General features: G+C 38.8%; 1 protein-coding gene across 11 annotated transcripts in view; it reads right to left on the bottom strand.

The window, feature by feature from the left end:
- MAPK8 (mitogen-activated protein kinase 8) overlaps positions 1 to 14,307 on the bottom strand; it is a 56,612-nt gene that overhangs the window by 33,289 nt on the left and 9,016 nt on the right. Inside the window, exon 2 of one of the 11 annotated variants that reach the window (XM_075154602.1) lies at positions 12,867 to 12,953. The exons of the other annotated variants lie outside the window; for them this stretch is intronic. The gene's annotated coding sequence lies outside the window, so the exon portion shown is untranslated. The remainder of the gene's footprint in view (positions 1 to 12,866; positions 12,954 to 14,307) is intronic. 11 annotated transcript variants of the gene reach the window in all.

Raw genomic sequence — 14,307 nt, 5'->3', positions numbered from 1 at the left:
AAAAAGAATTCTGTGTGTAATCTTTCTGTAATAAAGCTTTCACTCCTTTCTGAATATACTAGCTTTGCAGTCACCTAGCTGCTGCCTATAACCAATTAGTCTAACCCTCTCTGCTCCAAAGATAAATGAAAAATCATTTGTACACTAAGTCTAAGCTTCGCAATTGAAAAGTCCACATTCTCGACTACTACAGTAGCTATGCTGATCCTAACAAAATCAAGTTTGTGACAAGGTTTGGTATGTAAATTCTCTCTTTCGCTTCAGCCAGCGACTGTATCGTACACAGAGGAGGTCACCAGGAAGCACCACGCCCTCAGGGTCCGTCCCCCTCCCCCGCACTCTGCAGGGGTCTCCCAAAGCAAAGCCGCCAGGGAAGATGGGGAATCCACCCACTGGCCACAGAGAGAGAAAGCACAAAGGATAGTTTTGCCTGTACGTGAGCATTGGTGCCAAAGTGTTTGGCCGATAGACAGCTTCGGTCAGGACTACAACGTGCAGGAGGCAGCCTGGCACCAGCCCACCGCCTCACTCATTCTCGGCTGAGTCTCCCTTCTTCAACAATCTTTGGTTTTGCCACTTCCACTCTCTGCTGTGCATGAGGAACAGAAAGCTCACCCCTCTCAAAGAGCTGTGTCCTCACCTGCCTTTCCATACCCATGGAGAAAACCAGGCTTATCTAAAGAAGATATGTCTAACTAGGCTTTTTCAAGCCTCAGAGTAAGTACGAGACGGTTTTGCTCCCCAAGCTTGAAATCAGCTGGATCAAAGTTTCTTTTCATTGGACTGCCTAAATAGTGACATCTACTTCAACAATCAAAAAATATTTACACTCAAAAATTCAAATATTTTAAATCTATTTAAGTAGCTATTAAAATTTTTTTAAGAGAGCAACTATTCCAACATAGATTCCTAAAGCGAAATATTGGAGATAAAATGTCTTGACTTGTGATACAGTGTAAGAGTTACAATTAGAAAATCAAAATAAATAAATAAATCTGCTAAACTTTCTAGTCCCAAGAATTATTACATTCCTATCTTAATTCCACACAAATTACAAACTCCTGCTGTCAATGGTTTAATTATAATTGGTTACTTAAAAAAGAAAGAGCTAAGTGTTTGAGGGACATGATTCAGTGACAGTCAGATACAATTAAATGTGCCTCTACCCTGTTGAAAAATTCACCAACTGATGTCAGTCATGACACTTAGAACTTAAAATTTTTAAAAAGCCTGAAACCAAACAAAAAACCCAATTAGTAAAGAATAAAGAAATAAAATGGAAAAAAATGTAACATTCTATAAAAGCACTATCAGATTATAGTTTAAAAGGCTTTCTCTGCTACTGGACTCTTTAAAATGCTGTTAAAAATCATGCTATACATTGCATCTGAATAATATTGAACAGCCTACAATGCACTATTTCTTTCTACTGACAGTTGAAAAACCTCAGTCTTCTAGTTGCCGGTGTATCTATTTAACTCTTTACAAAAGAAATTACAAGAAAGTTTCAGTGAATGCTTCCCCCTTAGTCATGAAACTTGTTAAATAACTCTTCCTTATAACAAATGTTCTCATAATAGCTGTGGGTATTCTGTAAGAGATCTGATCTACGTGGACCATGCCTCAAACACCCCACTGCTACCTTGACGATGCATCACTAGCCTCGCAAGACTGTGAAGATTGAAAGTTTCTCAGACCACTATTTGGCAATATTTCCAAGACCTAGGAAACGAGTAAAGAGCAAGACTGGGGAGATGGATTTGCAGTGCAAAGATTGCTTTTGCAGGAACTATTTACAGGAGGAAGCGAGTAAAAATAAACAGCCCTGCTCTTACATACAGCAAAACCAAACTACTACTGCATTTTCAGTAAAGTACTATTTCAGGGAAGGCACTGCTTTCTGAAAAAAAAAGTTTAAAGAACTCCTGAGAAACTTCAAGTCAGCCTGTAATGCACAAGTAAAAGCAGTTAAAACACAGAAGAAAAACAAATACTCAGATACAACTGGGAAGTTTTTGTACTTCAGTATACATTTGCATACAGCAGCTCTGAAGCACCACTCCAAATTTAATGTTATATCTTTTAAAGACTAATATATGTGGTGTCTTGTATCCCAATGTGCACCAAAAAAAAAAGTCTACTTTGGATTAGAATATTCTTGTTTACCATTACTCAGAGTATTGACAGTCAGCACAGTTCAAAAAATAAGAAGGATGAAGATACCGAACAGGTTAGCTGAACACATACATTAGTCTGTTGCCCAATTGACTTAGAAACAAGCCTGAAAAATCTTCATGTAGCTAAACGTATGCTCGAGCACATGCAACCAGAATCATAGTAGTTGGTTCCTTTCCATTATCCATGAAGTTTGTTGCCATAAGCTTCACATGAGGTTGAAGTGTATAAGGCTTATAATAACGGCTGAAGCAGAGAAAGAATTCAAAGCACCCCAGACCAATAGATAGGATAGAAAAACAATATCAATTAAACAGTTACAGCAAGAGAAAAGAGCAAATAAATGAGGAAGGAGGGAGAGTATCCTGGAGTGAGGAAGGAGGAGTATCTCCACTTGCATCTAAATTATCATTCCTTTTTCTGCAGCCCCATGTGCTGTTCATCAAAAATTATCAGCCTCTACTATGTTAGCAAGAGGTATAGTCTATCTCTTCATTTTAAATGCATGCTCTTCTAGCATAAAACTGACTTACTCAGCTTGAGAAGAAATGGAGTCAATTCTCAGTAAAGCCATTTCTTGCACATTTTGTATGGTGAGCTATCGTGGGACGTAAATAAGCCGCTTGGACATAACGCACTCAGATCAGCACAGACGACAGAGGCCTCAGAACATACATATGCTTTCCCCTCACCTCCAACCCTCCGGCATTTCTTCCAGCCATTACAGCTTCCTCAGCCTGAACCATCCCTGACATTCATCTCCTCTGCGCCCCTCGCCTCAAAGTCTCTTATAACTTCTACACAGTTTTGTCCATCAACCATGGAAAGTGGAAGCCTCTCATTTTGTAAGCAAGTTTACTTCCACTCAATGCTTTGCTCCCGCTCAGCTCAGAACCCATTGTGCTCCCTGTCTCTTCACCTCTCACGAAAGCATCCTCAGAAGTGCCCGGTATTGCCCAGCTCTGTAAATATAGCTCCCAGAAGAAAGCCAAAGACTTCATTTTTTTCTATCTGCTAATTTACTGGTGACTAGTCTTATTTGAAGTCTAGCTTCAAAGATCCACAACACCAAAAGTCTTAATCTTTAAATTATTAAACTAAGTCTAAATTCAGAAACTGTCAGACTTTCAAGATTCTTACACAATGTATGCCTGCAATGTCTTTCATTAAAACACAATTAAGCTATACCAGATAAACTCGCCTGCCTGAAATTTGACATTTTGTTCCATTTTCTAGCAATTTTGCAGAAGCACATATGGGAAGAAAGGCAGGATGTAGATTCCAGATTTCTATTATTAATGAGGAAGCTAATAATACATTTGTCCCATTAACTGTCAACTTGCCAGAACACTGTCAACTGTCAGCAGGGGAAGAATCCCGCAGAACACTTCAATTTCCTCTCACACATCAACTATTGTGCTTTTCCTTGAAAATTCCTTGCCTAAGCAAATTTCAATACATGGCAGCCTTTTAGTGGCAGCCCGCAATTACTCAAGATAGGGATACTCCAAAACTGAATCCTAAGATAATACGGTGTGGTTTGGCATATTAACTTACTAATTCTTCAGATTGCCATAAGTAGTATTTACCTGATGAAGCACAACAAAAATGATGGAAATGGAAATAACAGTATACCCATACAGTGAAAGTCCCCTAGGGGACCCGCAAGGCTGTGCACAAATCTTAGTCTGATTCCACTAAAAGCAACTAGAATTCAATAGTCCTGCAGGAGACTTAAGATGGTCAACAATTTCCACTCATCACTTCTTTTATACAGCCTGATAAAGTTTAAGTTGTAAAAGCATGAACATGGGCGCATTGAACTTGTAGCTCTTTGAAAAGACAAGTAGCATATCTATGAAAGTAAATATTATGGCTAACCTCAGAGGTACGGACATTTATAAAAATGTTTCATTGACATCCCATTCTCCTCCTCCTCCACAAGTGAATAATACCGACAACAAAGATTGACCAAATTTCTTCACCCGGCTTTAAAATAAGCATATTTAAAACAACCGTAAAATTTTAGAATAAAAGAAACCATGTATAGCAATGCTTATATACAAATATGCAAACATCTGCCATTTACTTCTGTTTAAAGAAAGGCATGTACCTTAGCATTACTCAACAAGACTGTTCTATATATACTTGCTGACTTCAAGATATCTGGAAGATAACATGCTGTATTTTAATACTGCTGTATTTTAATACTAATATCAAACTTTGTCTCTAATACAGAAAGCACTCAATTTATTAATCAAGATACAGGACAATGTATAGATAGTATACGTTAAAATATTTTTCCAGTACAGCCTAAATACATTGGAGGAACAGAGGATTTGAGGCTAGAAAGGTGGGGTGGGAAAGAGAGGAGCTAATCCTTTGCTCACAGAGCTTTCACTTAAAAAGTCCTACTGCAGGTGCATTAAAAAACCTTAGAAATGGCCAAATGGACTTAGACATAGATAAAACAAAAAACTTGCAATGCAAAATTGTATAAACAATAACGATATATTTGGTAAACTTGCCTTTGCACAGTGTGTAAACTGATTTCTTTAGAAGGCAGAGAGATGACTTGATGTTCATTCCAGACCCCATTTTATTTAATGCTTTTTACGCCTATGATCTATACCACTGGACAGTGCTATAAAGGGGCCTCCAAAGTAACAGAGCTTCAACTCTAAACAGCACACTGCCAAACTGTAAATGAACTTGATGTGTTCGAACTAGCGCCGGCACCAGTGTGGCCCAGTCGAGGCTTATGGCTATGCAGAGCTTGTGGTCAGACACGGTTATCAGACCTGTACCCACTATGTCATTATGGCTGCATTTGGGCAATCTCACATTTTGCTTTTAAGATCAACCCAGGCTCATCTCCACCAGGACTCCGAGAAGTTTAGCTGAAACAGCAGGCAATTACAAGAACTTGCCCAGCTCACACAGGTCCTAAGTGTTGTACGCCTGAGTTAACCACAGCATTCTTATGTATCCACAATTAGAATTTAATTGGAAAACAGTGTGCTTTCAACGAGACATCTGAGTATTTACCTTCAGCACAGCACTAACAAATAATATTTTCTTGGCTATCACACCTGCTAGCCTTCACATCAACTACACACCAAGTCTGTGCTTTTTAAATAAGAGATCACTTTAAAAACAACACATAATTATGCATGATGTTACTTCTCTCACGCAGTGACCTGAATGCATGCATTCCAGGCATACAGAGGAACAGAAATGGAACAGGTTTTGTGGAAGAAAGGATGTCTCAGTTTACATAAGAGTACAAAGTATTTTATGACCTCTCCTGCACTTTTCCCTCACTAGAGAGAGTAACAATTAACAGGGAAGCCTCATAGGTTGCATTGCAAACTGACAAAAAGCATACATTTGAGAGATGTCTCTTCTTTTCAGACAAAGATATGGAACCCGAGAGATAATTTTCCCGCTCAGGACATGGAAATAAAATTGGCTAGAATACTGCCAACTTAAAGGGTGGAGAAACATATACTCTGTACAGCTAAGTCTCTAAGACTGCTCGTTAATTGCTGTTTTATACCTTTACTAGACAACATAAAAATGAAAATCCAGGATTCATCCCATGCTATAGCGCACAATACCTTATCCTAAGTATCCTTTTATGTACAGAATTATATGTATTCAGTTAGTTCCTACTGCAGTGAAGAAGTACAGCTGAGAAGGTATTTTCATACCCTAATACCTTGAAATGTAAAAAATATAAGAAATAAGAAAAATCATAGGAGGGAACAACCATCATTAGTTACAAGTTTTGCGTGGAATCAGACTGGGTTTTCACGTTCATGGTTTCTAAAGCAATACTTTCCTAAGAGCACGCATAAATGGGCTTAGTCTTAGAAGAAAATTAGGATGCTAAGCCCGCAAACAGTCTTTGGGGCAAGACATGTCTTAGGTACAACACAAACACCAGCTAAGACAGCAATCTACCTACACATGCGGACGACAGTGGGCTCCTGGGCAAAACTGCTTTACCATTAAGGAAGGAGATTACTACAGTAGCTGCTCAGGGTGACAAAAGATTAAGATCATGACAGTTAAAGAGGTGCAGAAATGGAAAAAGACAATGTTAAAATAAAACAATTGCATACATGAACACATTAATTAGTAATATAATGAACATTATAATGACATAAGCTACATATCACTGATGATTCAATAACTCATTTAGAAGGGGATCTATCACTGTCGAAATGAATATTTTGTAGGAACCTGTGGTTGACCTAGAGAAAGCCAACAGTATTTCAAGTATACGCTACATTGCTACTGAAAGCAAAACAAATGCACAGTGTACATAAAGCTCTTGCATTTATGAATTTTATTTAATTTCTTTGTGAAAATACAGTTCACACATAGCTGATTTGTATGCATTGTGTGTTTGTGAATGCTTGTCTAATTTTCAGCTGTCACATTTAAAGGCTTCTGGACATCTGCTAAATGGATATTGCAAGTAGAGCCCAGTTTTCAGATACTTAATAAAACAAATGCTTCAAAGGCTCAAATTTAGGAAATGAAAGAACAAAAGCATTCTGTTTCTTAACGGTAACTTCATTACGCGTTCAATTATTCACAAAAGTAATCATGGTTTTAATAATGGGTTTTTTTCCATACTGCCCTTGAAACTGAAAGTTATATTTCACAATACTTCCAGCTCTGTCGAACACTAATGCAGATAAGGAATTTGGAAAAAGGAGTTAATGTTAGATGGGTGAACACTGCAGCAAGTTATTACTAGACCATTATAAACACTAAAGATGTCTGAAAAACCTGAAGCTTATTCTGAAATGAAATATTCTTATTGTTGACTATAGGATTAATTTTCTTAACATTTTGCATAGCTTTCAAATTACACCTTCACAAATCAGATGGTTTTAAGTTGAACAACTTCCAAACGATTGCCTAAACTACTCCTAATGATCACATGTGTTTAATGAGGTCTCTAGCTTGTGCGTAATTGATATGGAAGCGCCTCGCACATCATCTAATGTACGTCTGCATTATAGGAGTCCTCCGTTTGGCTTACGCCACTCACGGGAGGAGTGGCATAGCACGAAATTTCAAGTCTACAGCTTGATCTCAGGAGCTATTTTCTACAGGCAACTATTAAACAAAACCACAAATATACTGGAGTGATTCTTATATACCACAGGTCTAAAGTGCAGCACAGGTACATTCTTAAAATAACAGTACATTTTAACGTATCTTTTGGCCACCAGAAAGTCAAACTTCAGTAGTTACAGATTCAGTAAAGCAAAGGTGGACACCAGATCTCAGTGTTCATTCAGAAGAGAAGCACTGCGGCAGGGGAAACCTCCATAAATGCAACAAGAGCACATTTAGATTTCTGTGTTATGACTTGCCTACTGCTTTCAAGTTCAAACAGAGAAGGGTAAGTCACTTCAATTTGCCTGAAGGCAAGAGATTTAAGAGGTATTTGACTTTTTTTAAACTTTAGGATTGTTATGTTTTCTTTTTCAATACGCATTTTTTACAGAAAATTCAAAGCCGATTTCTTGATTTCCAAGAGCCTGTTGAATATTCAACAATGATTAGATGGCTTTCTCCACTAACAATGATCATTTCAGAAACGATGACAGGTTTGATATAGAAAAATAAATATGGCTTTAAAGCAAAAAACGTTTGAGTATGCAATAGCAAAATGAAACTTAAGAGAATGTAATACAGGCTGTTTGTACCAACAAATTACCTCAGTGGTCCAGCAAACATCATTGCCAGATTGATAAATCTCTTGGGAAGACTTACAGCCCTCTCTGTTAAACTAACTCCGTTCTCAATACATTTTACAGGAAACAACTACGCAGAGTCCTAAATTAACAATGTATGAAATCCATTAATACTAACGCAATCTTTCCAGTGATTTAATGTTGCAGTTTACAGGTTCACACAGTGGCTCCAACCTCATGCTCCAGCCGGATCACATGATGACTTTTTCTAGTCATCATGTATTTCATTTATTTCTGTCATCTCATCTGAATATTAAGACAGTAACTGTACTCTGAGGAATCTACTAAGAAGGGGAGGACATGCAGGGAAATAAACCACCCCCTTCTCCACTCCAGCAGCCTTTTCTTGGTCAATATTCACCTTATTACAGTTTCCATAAAAAGATCACCTAATTGAATGCAATCACAATGAACTGAACTTAATTCTGCATTCCAAAAATCACTTGGAGGCCCAGTCAGTATCAAAGAGCTGTCTACTACTTAAACAGCACAGGCTCGCACAACAGCACCCGCACTCCATACTGAACTCCAATTGAAACCTGCACAATGACCCCTCTCCCATCTATAAAAAGGTAAAATAAAGATATTCGTAAAATTAAAATGAACGTTGGCTTTACTATTAAATACAAAACAATCTGTATACAGGACGGTTGGGAGCACAAGAGGCTCTAAGCAAAGGAGGAAGCATGTCTTCCCTTTGACAAGGAAGATCAACAAATTACATTGCTTGGCAAAGAATATTTACGTAAAACTGGTTTTGTAAGCTACTCGTAAGATATCTAAAATTCAGCTTCTTGTTCTAAGTTCTTAACCTGGCAAGTAAAAAGCCTATATTTATTTCTTTATCAGTTGTCAATAAAAATTCCCTTAGTAAGATCTAAAATTCTGCTAAACTCAATACTTCATGTTGTCAAAAGAGCGCTCCAAGGACCTGCTATCACTTCTTGAAAGAGGCACTCGCAAAACAAGTCTGATGATCTGATTTTAATCTCCACAACTGGTATCTTTCCCCAAATCCCAGTTGTGTTTGGAACAGACAAGTAATCCTATTACCTCACATACAGGGAGCTTTTTTACAACCATCATCTCCAAATGTAAGTATAAAATTAGTATAAAGGAAGAATCACGAAGTGCTTAGAGTCTTCATGCAGATTAGTAGTGACTGAAGGTAGGAACTCAAACGGAGAAAACCACGCATTTTTAAGACTGAACGTGCTTAAGTACACACGGTCACTTCAGTGTTCACACAGAACCTTTTGCAGATGAGGTACTCTCAGATGCTCTAAACCATGCTGCCTTCTTTCCAGTCTTTGGGTTGCTTCTGCTCTCTAGTCCCATACTTCTCTCCACAGACATAACAGTGTGCACTATCCATTCCTTATTTCCTTTTCTGCCTCAAAAATACTTGCACCCTATAATCCGGCAAGTCCAGCTTTGGGGCCAACCTCCCCCATTTCCAGCTTCCAGCAGAGGCTTTCCTACAGCAAAGGCAGTTCCTTGAATCCTCACAAACTCCAGACCTTGTGCTTCACACTTAGGCAAGAAACTGTGTCTCCCCTGTAGCTCTTTAAAAATGTCAAGGCAGTCTGGACTACCCTGAAGAAAGGTAGAACTGGCAGTTCTAACTGCCAGTTACAACTGTGGATGATGGAAGAAAAACTGCAGTTTGAAAAATCAGAAACAAAGCAAGAGTTTTTCCAGATCCCGAATCAAAGCAGAAATACATATTTAAGATTAACTAAGGACAATATGAAGACAAAAAGAACAACAAAGAGGAGCCTGAATTAGCAGAGGAAGATTTGGGGTTTTCTTCCCCCATCTGTAAAACGCACAGTGAGGAAGAGGCAGGAGACCAGAATCCAAGCGCACCGAGGATGAACTAATCTTCTAGGGGGACACCAGCGCTATCTCCAGAGCTGCTGATAAATGCTTGTCAACTTCTCAATAATTCAGAGTAGTTCTTCAGCAGACACCCAGGCACAGCCCTCTATTTTTTCCTCTTGCAAAAATGGGTGAACTTTTATCTTTAATGCTATTATAGTAGTATTTGAGGGGCAGGAAAGGAGAAAACTACTTCTTAGAAACACAACCAGAAACTTTTTTTTTTTTAATTACTTTTAGTGAGCTTCCTGCAATTTAAATCTTTCCCAGCCTAATATTTACGCATTTTATGAACTGTAATGCCCAAGCCAGACATTGTGTTATCCATTGAATAAAAATAACTCCAGTGTGTTACGGAAGGGGCAGAATGCTTCCAAAAAGTCAGCTTCCAGCTTAGGGACAGACTAGAAGTTATTAAAAGAAAAAAAAAATACAAATAAGGATAGCAAATGCATGTTTCATTTTTCATCTTAATTAAACTGACCCGCTCCTTCTTGTAGTCACTTCGGTTAGTGAGTGACCCCCACGGAGGGGCCGTGACAGCAGCTGCAGCAGCAGGGCAGAGCGCAGGTACGCAGCCTGACCTATGGGCACCGCCAGCACCCGCGGGCTTCCTTGTTTCCTTTGGAGGGAGGGAAGGGAGAGGAGAGTTACCGCTGGCAGCCAGTCAAGGATTCCTCCAGGGAAGAGGAACATACTTATTTCCCAAGCAGAGCTCTTCAGTAGCAGCTGCTGGCAAAGGCAACCCCTCGAGTTTTCCCTTTTTGTGCTGTTCCTTGTCCTCTCTCGAACAAGGAGATTTCACTGAGGCTGAGGACACGTTCCGCAGCGTCACTGAAGCTAGGACCCCCAAGGGATTATATTTGCAGGGTTAGTCATACAGGCAGGAGCTTGAATCTGGCATGTTCTCTAGCACTGCTCTAGACTTATCTGATCAATACCATAGTGTCTCAGCCAAAAGTAGGTGTTTCCACAAAGCAGCATGTCATTTTGGGAACCTCACCCCAAATGTTTCACAAGCCACAATAAAGGTTAATAATAAAACCAGGGATGAGCTCAAACAGCTCATTTTCAACCTTATGCTTTATGCACTAGTGCTTGAATTCCCTGCATCAAATTATGTTCAAATACCAGGTAGCCAGAAATAGCAATCAGTCACAGGTTGCAGTCATCAATGCCAACATGTTAACAGCTGAACCTGAAACCGGGGAAACCTGAAGTTGAAGAAAGTGAGCAGCGCTCAGCGACTTCTGTATCAGGCAACTGGAACGTAAGCTTTTCCGCTTTCATGTTTCAAGTAACTTCAAATGGTCTGGTATAATGTCAGAAGTAACTAACAATTCAGAGGTTGTTTAACAGTAGGGAAAGACCTATGACGGCAGCAATAAAATGAAGACCGTAACTAGCAGAATATTGAGATACTGGCATTTGTCTAGAAATAGGTAGTGTAAGATCATGTCCAAACATGCAGAAAGCCGCACAACCAATTCCTGTTGTTAAACACTGCTCCAGCTGAACTATTTCCTAGCTGCTTGGCCAGCTGGCACGGACAGAACCTCCAAAGCTCCAACAGCGATTTCACACACTGCTCCCCGTAGAGCGCAGGCGAGGCCAACATGTCCACTTCACATCACATTTTCCTCAGAAGCTCAAAGCATGCATTTATGCAAAGCGAGTATCAAACAGCAATGTTTTCTAAAGTGGTTTAAGAAAATGCTACTCCTGAACGGGGATCAGCAGAACCAATTTCAAATGCTGAACCTGCATTCACAACTTTCGAGTATCCTCTATATAAAAATCAATATTAAACTGCGCAGTTCAAAAGAGAATTCTCATACTGTGAAACATGTCTTACAAAACATCCAAAATAAGACAATCAATATAATTTCTGCTGCTTCTAAAACATTTGGTTTGTTTAATATCGAATCAAATTCAGCTGAGAACTGAATTCTTTACAGTCAGAGAAACACACCACATACCTTGCACAAGCAGGAAAATGAAGAACCAAGTTACAAATGCACACCAGACCTAAGTTATTCACAACTGACATAAGTTTTGCAGTGATTCTCTTTTCAAAACAGACATTTTTCTGCTTTTTATCAATAAAGCTGTTATTGAGAGGATTTCACTTAATTCACCTTCCTACTCTTGCACCTCAGTTTCTCTATACTCTAAAATACCGTCACATAATGCCAGTCTATAAGTTACAGCCCTTCCAGTACAAAAAATACTAGCATATAGTAGCGTCGTCAGTCATGAAGAGTTAAGGTATTGTTTGTTAACGGCACAGAGGCAATAAAAGAGATCACCACAAAGCACAGGAAAAAAACCACATGGAGACTGCATGTTTCTATTTATCCTCTACACACTCATATTACCTGGAACAGTCAGGTAACTGACCTCGCCTCTGGCACTTTTAGAGCTACTCAGTTTTATCTCCCCTTTACGACAATCACTAAAGCAGCTGGTCACAGAAGAAAATTATCCACAGGCTGTTTGTTTAGGCCCTGCCTGGCAATTAGATAAAACACACATTATGGACACCAGCAGCTCTCACTTGTAACATGGGAAACAGAAGTAAAACAAAATTAAGATTCAGAAAACAGAAGAACAAGAAGGTAAGGCAAAATATACAGCATGGTCTAAAAATCAGACTTCCAGTAGCCTGAAGGCAAGGAAAAAAAGAAGCATAAGTGAATGCATGCTATCAGCTCCATGAAAAGATGTGAAAATCTGTGCTTGCTTATCTACCATTCCTTCAGCCACCTCCCTCTCCTCTAAGGAAGCAGGGAAGTCTGCCGGTTTGTGGCAGGGGAGATGAAACCTGATGCTTCTTCATCGTCTGTGAATATTAAACACTTGATGCTATCCAGATTTCCTGGTTTCTGGAATATATTTTTTTAAAAGGCACATATTCTGAACACAAAGCCATCTCTAGAGAGAGCCACCAACATAAGCGTTTAAAACACCCTGAAAACTGTACTAAGAATTATGAAGTGTAAGATTTCCCAAACTTTATCTGAGGCTTACCAGCTGATTTTGGCGATAGTCAAATCAGCAACAAGTAAGACAGCAGCACATACAACCTCCCAGCACTTCTCATGGTCAAGTCAGTTCCTGTAACACAACCAGAGAGTCAACACAGCTGCTCTGGAATACCAGTGCACCCTCTCTGTAAAGTCCTCATCTTTGGCCAATAGCACTTATTAAACATACATATCCTCACCAAGTTATAAATCACTGCTGATTTAGTTTATTTCAATGACACTCTGCTACTATAGTGTATTCTGTACTATAAGTTTTCCAGGGTTTTGCATTTTGTGATATATGACACAGAGATCAACACAGAAGATTGCACAGTGAAATAACGTATTTGTAATGGAATATACTACAGAGTTTCTCTATTCTTGAACATTCTTTTTTTAAGAAGTGATTAGACATCAGCAGAGATTCTTTAAGATACATATCTTCCTTCCTCTTTAAAATAGGTTTTAGATTCACATGCCAGTAGGATGTAAATGAAGAGGCAGACAGGCTGCAGCACACAATATTAAACAGCCTGTAACCTGGCATTTCTAACCCGAAGACTCTCACCCTACCTTTCCTCTCAAATTTTTTTTTAATGGACTCCTGAACTGTGACTTTAATTAATCACAAAAAAAATTAATAGGTAGCATTTTTCTAGAACAAGCATTATCAGAATGAATAGTGCTACATCTACAAAAAAAATTATCACTCTGCAAACACTCTGCTGTGCTACATTTCATAGGAGAGTATCTCTACAGCTTCTTCAGTGTAATGTCACAAGAAGCTCCGCTACAGATGGTTCCATGATGAATCCTATTATCACAATATATGAAGTAACACTTTGCCAACTGTCTCTTGCAGGTCAGTTTTGCCACAGAAATCATAAACCAGAATGGCTCCATCAAAAGAAAACTTGTGTAATTCTGCAGTTTGGCAAAGAAGCTGTTATGACAGCAGATTAAAAGACTATTCTTAGCAAAACTCTCTTTTTCAGAAATAATAGGATAAGGCAAGGATCTTCCAATTCCTTAATCCTTTTTCAAATAAAAGATTATACAAAAGGACAGTAGATGCGGAGAAAATCAAGGTAAACATATTTTTAAAGGCTTAAAATATTCAGGTTTATGGCAGGGCATTATTTGTCACTCCAATTTTTTTTTTAACAATGCTCTTAAAATCTGGCATCAATGAAAATTCAGTGAAGCAAGACTTCAAAAAGCTGTCCCATTTTAAGTATCCAATTCAATTGCGTCAGAAGTGCAATGTGAATGCATGCTGCTGGACCCAGTAAACAGGTTAAAAATCTCACTTAAACCATAATCCTGCCAAATGACTGGGACTACTGCATTCAAGGGAATGCTATTCCATATTGCTTTATATACCTCCCTTTTGTGCAGAATCATATGTCATGGCCCATTCAACTTATTCAGGTACTTGAAAAAGC

The sequence above is a fragment of the Calonectris borealis genome, chromosome 7 (genome assembly GCF_964195595.1).
Source record: "Calonectris borealis chromosome 7, bCalBor7.hap1.2, whole genome shotgun sequence".
Classification (NCBI taxonomy): domain Eukaryota; kingdom Metazoa; phylum Chordata; class Aves; order Procellariiformes; family Procellariidae; genus Calonectris; species Calonectris borealis.
Note: the sequence above shows the minus strand (reverse complement) of the source record. Positions and strands in the feature narration are given on the sequence as shown.